This window comes from Mastomys coucha, unplaced genomic scaffold, assembly GCF_008632895.1.
Source record: "Mastomys coucha isolate ucsf_1 unplaced genomic scaffold, UCSF_Mcou_1 pScaffold5, whole genome shotgun sequence".
Classification (NCBI taxonomy): domain Eukaryota; kingdom Metazoa; phylum Chordata; class Mammalia; order Rodentia; family Muridae; genus Mastomys; species Mastomys coucha.
In genome coordinates, this window is record NW_022196911.1 from 50,086,625 (window position 1) to 50,098,489 (window position 11,865).

Below are 11,865 nucleotides of genomic sequence, written 5' to 3' on the forward strand. Positions count from 1 at the left end.
CAAGGGGCAGTTATCTGATGGTGCTGGGGGTGGAGGACATGAGACAGAGATCTGCCTGTAATCACAGCTCAGCTGCAGGAAACCCTGCTGTTGCCCTGGCAACCAGGGGCCCCTTGGTATAAAATAAAAATACAGCTCTCACCAGGAAATGGAAACCTCACATGGGAAGGGGTGACTTCTAGGATTGGGCTCAGAACCAGATCTGGGGTTTCCCCAAGCCTGGAGGCTCAAGAAGCAGTTGGTAAAGGAACCCCCAAACTATAGGAAACACAGAGGCCCAGGAGGTGAGCTGACACGGGGGAGGGAGGGCTGGGACCTGTCATGAAGGCTGAGGCACTTTCCTTTGGCCCTGTTGCTGGAAACTTCAGCAGCTGGCTGGCGCCCAGGCCCATCTGGACAAGAGCCCCTTTCCACAGAGAGCTCACTCCAAGAAGGGGCCGCTACGCCTTTGGGGAAAACTCCAAGAGCAGTTTCTGTGTGTGTGTGTTGAGGGCCTGCCTCCTGTGTACGAGGAAAGTGAGTTTCTTTGGATAATTTAATGTTCATATTGTAGTTTAGAGAGTCAAGCTGGTTCATTTTAACAGGACAACTAAAGGCTGAAACACATAGGGAGGTCTGAGCACTGGGGCTCTCCCACAACAGCCTTAGGTTGACTGCACAGCCACTAGCCCAGGATCCCAGCTGAGGCTGGAACCATCTGTCCTCCGAGCCTCTTCCCACATGGCCAAGATTCAGCCAGGAGCCCTGCCTCAAAGTCTGGGCAGTGACCTGGATGGCTTCTACCTGGGTGGGCATCATCACTATTGCCTTGTCTGGTAGCTTGTGACTATTGTGGTCTTATGTTGGACAGGCAGAATCCTACTGCCTAGCCTATCAAGTGGGCCAGGACCATTCATGTCCCCTGAAGTCTTTCTGACTTACACTGTTTAAACTAAATCTCAAGTTTGCACATCTGCAAAGGCATATTGGAATTCCAATGTGAACTATAAAACAAACGAGAAAATGCTTAGTAAGACTGACACACAGTCAGCAATAGATGGTCATTAACACGACGATAAATGTAGGCTTTGTCTGAAGTCCCCAGGTTCGAATCCTGATACTGCAAACATCCAATTGTGTCACTTCTCTCTGCCTCAGTTTATCTCAGAAATAGTAAAACTATAAGGTTTTCTTAGGTTATTGAAAGGTAGTGTGCAAAAACCACCAGTCCCATGGGAGTCTAAAATAGCCCACAGGAAATTAAATTCTTTTTAGATTTCTTTATTTTATGTATATGAATGTTGTTGCTTGCCTGTAGTATGTACATGGACCACATGTGTGTCTGTGCTTACAGAGGTCAGAAGAGAGCATCGGATCCCTGGAACTGATGTTACAGATGGTTGTAAGCCACTGTGTAGATGCTGTGTCCCCTGCAGGGGTAACACATGCTCTTAACCATTGAGCTGCCTCTCCAGGCCTGCAAAAGTAACTTTTAAAACATTTCTTTTTATTTGTATGTATATGTCTATCCAGATGAACATATGCCACACATGAGCTGGTGTGTATGGAGATCAGGCTAGGACCCTCCCAACCATAAAATTATTTTCACTGCTACTTCATAACTGTAATTTTGCTGCTGTTATGAATTATAATGTAAATATCTATGTTTTCCAATAGTCTTAGCGACCCCTGTGAGAGAGTCGGTTGACCTCCAAAGGGGTCACAACCCACAGGTTGAGAACCACTGCCCTAAGGGCTAGAGTTTTAAAAGTTGTGAGCCAAATGAGTCGGGTGCTGGGAACCAAACTGGAGTCCTCTGGAAGAGTTGCAAATACTCTTAACCACTGAGCCATCTCTCTGGCCTCTGATTGTTTTTAGGTCAGTTTTGTTTTGTTTTTATTGAGTCAGGGTCTCTTGTATGCTGGGCTAGCCTTGAACTTACTAAGTATCTTCCACCTCAACCTTCCACCTCCCAAGTGCTGGGATTTCGTGCTGGTGTCTCCTCACACAGTTTATACAGTGTTGGAGACTGAGCCCAGGCTGGCTTCCAGGGTGCTAGCGAGCAGTCTGCCAACTGAGCCACACCCACAGCTTACCAAAAGTATTTCTGTGGCATATGTCAAGTTATTCAGAGGAACTGCAGGCCTTTGCAGATAGAACACGGGCTCCAAAGGGGCTGTTTTTCGAAGGAAGCCACTCACTTCTGCCCATGTCAGTAGACAGTGGGTATAGGGTATTTCTTATACCCTCCCCCCCCTTTTTTTTTTTTTTTTGCATAGGAAAGATCTTGCCTACAGGAAGATACTGAGGTCTGATTGGCCAGGTGGAAATGACCACAGGTCACCCTGACCTGAGAGACTTCATCATAAGTCTGGCCACTTCTTTTCCTTAGAAGCCCAATCCCATCCTTTGTTTACCATGCTGAAAGGCTCCATTGTCCTGCCCCACTTCTTGATTTATTGTTTTGAGACAGGGCTTCACACTATGGTCCAGACTGATCTGGAACAGGGCACCGTCCTCCCTCAGCTTCCGGTGTGCTGGGATTACAGGTGTGCATCCCCAGGTAGCTCCCTTGCCTCTCTTTGAGTGCCTGGCATTTATTTTTAGTACCTATCCATATTAATGCCTGTGCATAAGTGCGTGGTCATGGTGCTTCCACTTCAAAGTGTGTAAGTTCAGCTCATTTCAAAGATGAAAATCATCAGAACTGGCAGGCAGAAACAGGAGTAGTGGTGCTCATCTTTAATCCCAGAACTGGGGAAGCAGAGACAGGCAGATCTCTATAAGTTCAAGGCCAGTCTGGTCTACAAAGTGGGTTCCAGGATAGCTCAGGCTATGCACTGAGACCCTGTCTCAAAACAAAACCTGGCACTTGGAAAAGGGAAATGGCGCCGTGCAAGTTTGGTGACTTGAGTTTGGTTCCTAGAACCATATAAAGATGGAAGGATGCAACAGACTCCACAAAATGGCCCTCTGGCCTCCACACACATCTCTCTTTGTCTAACACATAGCACTAATAATAAATTATGTTTTTAAATGATTGAAACTTTGGAATAGCCCTCCATCTCTGCCCCCTCTGTAGGTGTGTGGGGTGGCTTGAAGGGTTGGTTATAACCGGTCTTCTCTCCTAAGCTAGGAATGTTCTCCTCTATCATTCCTTTCTCCATTCCAGCTTTATTAATACAACCTGAGGACTTTTTTGGCCCCCAAGTGTCCAAAGTCCAACACTAGAGACTGAAAATATTTCAGGGCCAGTGCAGCCAACAAACTGATTGGTTTCTGCTGGACCCAGCTGTTACCTCAACTGGGAAACCAGGGAGATCTCCCCTCGGAATCCCCACAGGCTGGCTGCACACCATCCTCCCTAGACTGGCTGTGGTCAGCCATTGAGGATTTGCCATTCCTGTGTAGCCGGAGGTCACTGCTTTTGCATGTATTATAGGGACGGGGCGGGGGTGGGGAGAAGTATCTATCTTCAAAGAAAACCTCTGGGGGATCATCTGATTCTAGTTTTTCTGTCTTCAGGCTGTTGTTAGCTCAGCAAGTGGTGGATGACTAATGTTCATACATAGCAATTCTAATATCATTCCACAGTCCCTCCCCTCCCCCTTGGGTGGAAAAACCAGTTTTGCCTCTAAGTGCATATTCCTTTAAATATAAAGGCGGCTATTGATTCCATTCTGAGCTGGTTACTAATATCTGCGTGGACTAGTCATTGGTTATAAGTAGAATAAAATCTTAGGCAAATGATCATTTTTGTTTTATTTCATGTGACTCATGGCTGGGCCATTACTGCATAGCTATGGTGCCTGCTATAACCCTCTGGCGAGGTTAACCTCTGCCTCCAGCCAGGGTGGCACTTCTTACGGGCTGGCTGTCTTGCACGATGGAGAGGTTAAGAAGCCAATCCTTCGAGGATGCTTTTCCTTAAAAGCACAAACCCCTCACTCTTCCTCCAAGGAAACTAAATCCAAGCTATCCCCTGGCGTCTCCATCTTCATCTGGCGTCTGTCTGTCTCGTTTCCTTTGGCTGAAAGTACAGAGCTAAGTACCATCCTGAACCGTTCCTCTGGTGTCACCTCAGATTCCTGAAGAACAAAACTGCACAGAGCAGATCACCTTGTGAAAGATGTCAATCGTTTCATGAGGGTGAGCTGCACCTGGGGCAGGAGTGTCCTGGGGCAGGAGTGGTCAGCCAGGAGGAACCAGAGTGAGTTTCTAAAACAGCGGCATTGATATTGACGACAGAGGTGAGGGCTTCTAAGAACCTCTCAGAAGAACCAGAAGGGCGGTGAAGAGGACCAGACTGGTTGACCATGCACATCTGTTGCCCTGGTTCTTCCTCTGTTCAAACCCAAGTCATGTCAGTTGAGGGAAAAAGGGCTTGGTGTCTCCATTGGCTTCCCTCAGTTCATTCTTCCTCCCAACTTGGTCACATCGAATACAATTCCTTCTAACCTTTTTTCTCCTCACCATTACAGGTCTCTAACTGGTTTATTGGGACCAGCTGGCAGAGCTTTGCTAGCTTAGGGCTGCAGAAGCCAAGGCTTACACGACAAAAATTCCAGCTACAGCCATAAGATGTTTCTTTAGTGACACCCTTGAAAAATCACAAGGGAAAAAAAAATTGGATCCATTGGACCAAACTGCTTTGCTCCCCAAGCTGTAGCCAGAGGGGAAATGACCTGAAGTTGGGCAACTTGTCCAGGTCCATAGAGAAAATTACTGATTAACTGAGGACTCGTGAGAAAGCAGAAGGAGACAAACTTAGTAGCAGTCTAGGCTCACTGGCAGGAGCTGCGGCTAGGACAGAAAGTGGGGTAGACAAGACTCCTGTGCCCTCCCGACAACACCCTGATACCCAGTCTGCCCACCAAAGAGCATAGAAGAAAAAAGAAGAGCACCGATTATGATAAACGTTTTATCATTTTTTGGAGGGGGGCAAACATGTGCCGTGGGTTATGAGAGTTGGTTCTTTTCCTTCTACCATGTGGGTCCTGGGGCTTGAACTCAGGTCGTCAGCCTTGGTGGCAGGTGCCTTTACCTGCTGAGCCATTTGCTGTTCGTTCCCTGCCCCCTTCAATCCATTTTTAAAATAACATAGAAAAGAACATGTTGTAGGTTGGGGTGTAGCTCATTCAATAGAGTACCTCTCCAGCATGTGTACCAGGCTCTGGGGTTGATCCCTCACACTGCAAAACCCAGGCATGATAGTTATATACACACACAAGCAACCCCAGCATGTAGTAGCTGGAGGCTGGAGGCTTAGAAACTCATCATCAGATACATAGCAAGTTCAATGCCAGCCTGGGCTACATGAGACTCTGTCTCAAGGACGATTTTAATAACAGAGTCTGAGGATTTTCTGTACCCCAGAGGGTAAGTCTACTGTACAATCTGAAGGCTGTGATCTTCAAAAATCCCTTTTAAACTAGGTATTCAGTTTATAGTATAGATTATTATAGTATAGCATGTACAAGTCCTTGGGTTCCATTCCTACCACCAAGAAAAGATACATCTAGAAAACTCCCTTTCTTATGGGCTCCCCAAAGCCAGAAGGAGCAGCTCCCAATCCTGAGCTGCAGGATACAGTACCCCTGTCTCGCCCCACCCCTCACCCCCAGACACTCAGGTTTCTTGAGAGCAATGTTTCCTAACTCCTGACCCCAGCTGGGTGAGGTGGGTCCCAGGCATCCATCTGGCTGCCCCAGGATCAGAAATGGCCTAACTTGGGTTCGAACCCCACCCAAAGTTACTTTGTGAATGGCCACAAGGTCTAGCATCTTACAGGGACCAGGAGTCCTGAGATCAAAACTCCACGGTTATTTAGAAGCTGTGTGTGTTAGGCTGGGAAGGGTGGAAATTCAAATCCATTGGTAAAGCCCTGCACAGTAGTCAAGCCTACCATCCTACTGCACGGTGGGAGACAGAGATGAGAGTCCGTGAGAGCTCACGGGCCATCTGAAAACAAAAAGAGAGACCCTGTCTCAGATGGGAAAGGGGGCATTTGTGTGGCGGGGAGGTAAAAACAGCTGTGTGAGGAGCCTGATAATCTGAGTTGCATCCAGAAACCACAACATGGAAGGAAAGAACCAAGTTCCACAAGATGTCCTCTGACCTCCACATGCATACGATGGCATAGAGGTACATATACAAATAAATAAATAAATATAAATAAAAATATATTTAAAAAATAATTCATAGTGGTTGAGGTCAAGGTGTAAAGGATAAAAACAGATTGAGGTTTTTTATTGTTGTTGTTGTTTTTAAAGGCAAGGTCTTTCTCCGTAGCACACCACGCTGGCCTCAACCTCCCAGGTGCTGAAATTAAAGCCCAAGGCATGGGCTACTACACCTGGCAAGAATGAAGCCAAGGTCACAGGAGTGCTATTCAAGAGCTTACAACTATTCTTTCCTTTTTTTTTTTTTTTTTTTTTTTTTTTTTTTTTTTTTTTGAGATGGGGCCTCCTGTGTCCAACTTACTACATAGCTCAGGGTGACTTTGAACTTTGAACTTCCAGGTCCTGCAGTCTCCACCTCTGAGTGCTAGGATTGCAGATGCTCGCAGTTTAAATCTCACTAGGGAAGAAACCAGGGCATCCCCTGTGTAGGGGAACACATCTCCAGCCACTTCTCTACATGAAGGTTACGGCATCTCTATCTCTGTAACGGTCTGATACCCGGAGTCTGTTCGGCTGGAAGGGTTCCATCAGTGACAACGATGACTTTAAGAAGCATCGAGACAAGCAGTCTTGAGAAAGAGGAACCCGGGGCTCAGGTAGCCTCCTGAGTACCACACCCTTCTGAGGTTACCACAGCAGCACTAGCTTCTCTGCCTGGAGCACTCTACAGTTTACATATGGCACTTTCATATCTGCCATGCAACCACAAGAGGGTATCAGTCCTCCTCTTACAGATGGGGGGAACTGGGCTCACAGAACCCTGACATCACCACAGCTCTGCAGGGCCAGCCTCAGTGGGGGCTTCTCAGTCCTCCAGAGAGAGCATTCCAGAATGCAAATGGAATGCAGAGCGGAAATAGAAAGGGCTGGGTTCTAAGCCAAGCAGCAGCCAGCTAGGATGCAGCCCTCATTTCCCACCCTCCATATGGGCAATCTGTGGAGACCACATCCTCAGCATTAACCCCACCCAGGAAGTCTCTTGAAGAGGCTTGGCTAGGGGTGCATGGGGCCACCACTGAGTCTGAATGGCACTGTAAAGAGACACCAACCCAGGCCCAACACATTATACCAGCTGGAGGCGTGGGTACAGGTCTCCTCCTCTGGGGAGGAAGGAATCAAGGTGGGGAGGTGCCCAGCTTGTGGGTGGAGGGGCAGAGATGGGGCGGGGCCAGGCCTCGTGTCCAGGACTCCTCTGGGAGCTGCAGTGCAGATGTATGTATGGTCTCTGGCAGCTCTCCAGTGCTGCAGTCCCCCACTCCCAGCCCCACCCCCACCCTAGCATCTCTATATTCTCAGGGCAAATCCATGTTCTGTCCAGCAACAGCTGCATCCCCTGGCCAGAAGCAGCAAATAGGTTCAGTATCCCAGCAGAGAGGAGCTCATGAACAAAGGACAGGAAGTAAAGGGACATGGTGAGCGACAGTCACAGCTGCAAGGGGATGAAGGCCTTCTCTTCCCTCCATGCCCAGCCACACCCCACTCCCAAATCTGAGAACAGTTGAATTGGCCAAGGGGGGGAGGCACCGGAAGTGGCGGCCACCTCAGCAGACTGCTATGGGAAACAAGGGTCCAGAGAGAAAAGAGGTCCCTCCAATGGTCTCAGGCAAGCTACAACTCATGGATATGGGAGAGGATTGCTCAGGGTCTTCTGCAGGGCTTAGCGCCTGCAGCCAGACCATCAGGGCGTACAGGGGCTGAAATAGTTACAGGGAGATAAGAAAAGCTGGGAAGTCAGGCTATTCCTGTCTAGGGGTGGGCTCAGCAGCTTCAAGATGTGATCTGGCCAGGAGCGGTGGAAAGGAGGGCAGATTCTAAGGGGACACCAGGAACCCCTACAAACCCTGGAGCCATATGCCCAAATTTGGAAGTATCTAGTAAGACCCACCGGAGTTTAGACAAAAGGGGGTGGGGTGGGAGTGGGAGAAGCAGAAGCCAGATTCTTCTAAAGGAGCGTTTCATCGACCACACCTGTACTCAAGAGTCCCCAACCAGCAGCTCAATCAATACACTTTCATAGGACTGAAAGCGGGGGTTATCAGGACTTGGGAGAGGAAGGCTCAGAGAGGGAAGACGACCGGCTCAAGGCCACACTGCAAGTTTGTGGTGGGATCTGGATTCATAGGTCAGTAGGAAGCATCCAAGGCCTTGAAAAACTGGGAAGGAACTGGGTTGGCTTAGGAGAAGCAAAATTCAGAGTGGGACCTCTGCATCTTGCTAAGAGCCTCTGCGGCTCCCGGAAAGGTGAGCAACCGGGGAGGGACAGCAGGTACTTCCTCTGGCGGGCATCAGTGAGCCTTTCTCCCGGACCACATCACAAACCGTCTGGTGCTCAACAGACGGTTCAATTCCTCAAGCTCTCCAAGTTGGGCAACTCACAGCCTCCAACAAGGGTCCCCAATTTTTTTTAACCACTTTAAACAATTAGGCTCCCGGGTCTTGGACCACACCCTCGGCGGGGCCGGGGATCCACCAGCTCCCCTCCCCCTCAGGGTGCTGTCAACCAGAGCCAGCACCTTGGGTTCTCTCCTGGGACACACCCAGCCGCGACACCCCGGGGTGGCCGCACCCCAGCAGGGACCCAGTCAGGTGCTAGTCCCCGGTCCCTTCAGCCCCGGACCCCGTGCCCCGCAGCGACTCTGCACACTTACCGCGCTGGGGAGGCCTCGGATCAGGGCGGACAGAGAGACGCAGCTCGAAGCCCGTTAGTCTAGCAGCAGCCGCAGCGCAGGCTGGGCGCACGGTGGAGGGGGACACGTGGCGCGCAGGGGCCAATCGGGTTCGCTCGCTGCCCGTCCCGCCCCGTCCCGCCCCACCCCGAGTGCTTCTTTTTTGGAGTCTGGGTGTCACCGGCTGCCGGGGAAGGGCATGGGGGAGGGCGCCCTCGGGGAAACCTGCTACCTCCTACCTGGGTCGTTTCTGACCCCAGCCCTGACGTCACCTCCAGAGGGAAGAGGACTTGGCAAAGGTCACCGCTGCCACCCAGAGTTAGAAGTCAAGTTAATGTCCTGTTCTGGACACTTTCTCCCACATTCCTGCCACTCACCAAAGCTTTGTTGAGAAATTTGAAGCTTGCCAAAATTGAAGTTGAGACCTTGCCGGACTGATCGAATTTCACGCCTTCCTGGTCTGTCGGGTCACAGGCAAGGCATAGTCCCCTACTTTGCAAACAAGGAAAGGCCAAAGAAGACCATGCCTCGCTCAGATCACTCAGCTTGCAGATTGTGGGGTGGGGAATCTAATCTAGGGCACGTGGCCCCACAGAATCTCCTTAGCCTTGGGGAGTGAGTTCTGGTCGAAGATGGACCAATAGGAGACCAGAAGTTGTCCTCCAGGTCTGTGTGGAAAAGCGGCACAACCTCTGGGAGTCACTGGAAAACAGATGGCCCGGCTTTCACAGAGAAGGCCCCGCTGCCTGGTGGCCTCAGAGCGGACAGCAGACTTCTGTGTGTCAACAGGTTCTTTGAGTTTCTTTAAAGGGTCATCCTCGGGAGTCAACTAGCTGGCTCAGAAGGCAAATATGCTTGCCGCCAAACTGAGTTTGACCCACAGGTGGCTTGTGCATGTTTTTTACACTCTGATAAATAAAATGTAATTTTAAAAGTTAAAAGTTTAAAAGATGTTATCTGCAGAATCTGTCACTAGTTCAGAGCATAGTAAGCATCTACCAAGATCTAGCTGGAAAATGTGTCCTCCGTTTTGTTTTTTTGTTTGTTTGTTTGTTTTTGTTTTCATTTCACCCAGTGAACACTTACTGAGCCTTTGCTGCATGCTAGAGCAAACTGAACAGGTGGGCTCTGCGGCCCTGCCCCACCCTTGGGACCTGCCAATAGACAGAGGTTTAGATTGCTCTATGGGAAGCCTGGGGCTAAGGTGGAGGAAGCACACGGAGCAAAGCAAATGGGGCAGCGTCACCTTCGGAGCCAGAGTGCTGCAGTTACAGCTTCTGAGAGGGGCAGGCTCAAGTGGGAAACATTATCGGCGGACTCTGTGTCCCACCTCCGAGAGGCTGGAGCAGGAGGATCAGGAGTTCAGGGTCAGCATTGGCTACAAACATCTTCAAGGCCAGCCTGGGCTACATGAGACTGTCTCAAAAAACATGCAATAATAATGGTCTGGGCGGGGTGTGTGTGGTGGGGGGTGGTGGCGCAGTTTGTAGAGTGTTTGGCATGCACAAAGCCCTGGGTTGGATAGCCAGCACCACATAAAATCAGACTTAGTGGTTCAAACCTGTAAGACAGAAGAGGGCTGGCCCTACCAGCTAAGATAGGGTCTGTGGTCTCCCTGCACACAGTTGTAATTGCTGTCATCTACTGGGCATTTTCCATGAGTCGTAAGGTTTTATATTCTACCCTTGTTTTAAGTTTATGTATTTGTGTGTATGTGTGTGGGTGTACATGTGCACACACACACACACACACACACACACACACACACACACACACACGCACCTTTGAGCACAAGTGCCACTGCATCTATACAGAGGTCAGACAACTTGCAGGACTTGGCCCTCTCCTTCCCCATGGAGGTCCTGGTAATAGAACTCAGGTTGTCAGGTTTAGAGGCAAGCTCTTTTACCTTCCTGAGCCATCCTGCCATACCTGAATTCCCTTTAATTACATGGTCGTGTCTAACCTCAGGGTTTCATCAATTGGATGTTTATAATTATTTATTCAGCGCCTACTATGTGCTGGGTCCTATTTCAGAAGGTTTATCAACAAACCAGTATCTCTTTGGTCATAGAACCTGCATCCCAGCCCAGAGGGGATGGATACACCAGGGCAAACGTGACAACATGTGAGCAGGGACAAAAATACTGTGGACAATAAAAAGGACAAGGCAGGTGACATGTGCTGGTGGATAGATATAGTGCTTAGTAGGGTGTTTAGCAAAGGCTAAATCAGAGAAGTCTGAGAAAGACTCAGAGGACGTGAAGTCAGCAGAACTTCCAATATATGTTGGAAGTGTCCAAGCCCAGGAAACAGCAGTGGGCCAGGGATAATACAATGTTTGGAGACCAGAGGGGTCCAGGGTGCTGAGCCAACAAGAGGCAGGGATGGAGGAAGGATCAACTGGTGCAGGGCCTGGAGTCCTTGGGCGACTGCTGCAGGGGTTGGGTAATGGAGGGATGAGGGTTTTGAGCATCCGCAGCTATGTGAAGGCTGTGTCTAATCTGTGCCATTTCTCCACTGCAAAAAGCCAGTATCTTTTTTCTCAGCAGTTACTCCCCCACCCCCACCCCCAACGCCAAAATTCGGGCAACCACCAATTTGTTTTCTCCTCCTCAACCTTCCTTGTCTTTCTTCTCCTCTTCTCCCTTCACTTCTCTCCTCCCCCATTTCTGGTCTTTTGGGACAAGGTCTCACCTGTTTGAAGTTGGCCATGAACTCCATCCGTAGCTGTTAATGACCTTGAACTCCTTATCCTCCTTCTTCTCCCTCCCAAGTGCTATGATTACAGCTGTGAACCACCACACCTCCCCATCCCACACCCACAGATTTGAACTTTGTCTCTGTGAATTTTCTTTTGCCACTTCATATAAATGGAACGATACATATGTAGTCTTTGGGGGTCTGGCCTCATTGGGCATGCTTTAGTGTAATGGATCCAGTGATGTGTTTATAAAAAGATAAAGAGAGGGGGCTGGTGAGATGGCTCAGCGGGTAAGAGCACTGACTGCTCTTCCGATGGTCCTGAGTTCAAATCC

At 49.5% G+C, this 11,865-nt stretch overlaps 1 protein-coding gene across 1 annotated transcript in view; it reads right to left on the reverse strand.

Annotated features, from left to right (window-relative positions):
* The window catches only part of Anxa6 (annexin A6), a 56,359-nt gene extending 47,447 nt beyond the window's left edge, over positions 1-8,912 (reverse strand). Inside the window, exon 1 of the mRNA XM_031355072.1 lies at positions 8,810-8,912. The gene's annotated coding sequence lies outside the window, so the exon portion shown is untranslated. The remainder of the gene's footprint in view (positions 1-8,809) is intronic.
* Positions 8,913-11,865: the final 2,953 nt, after the last annotated feature.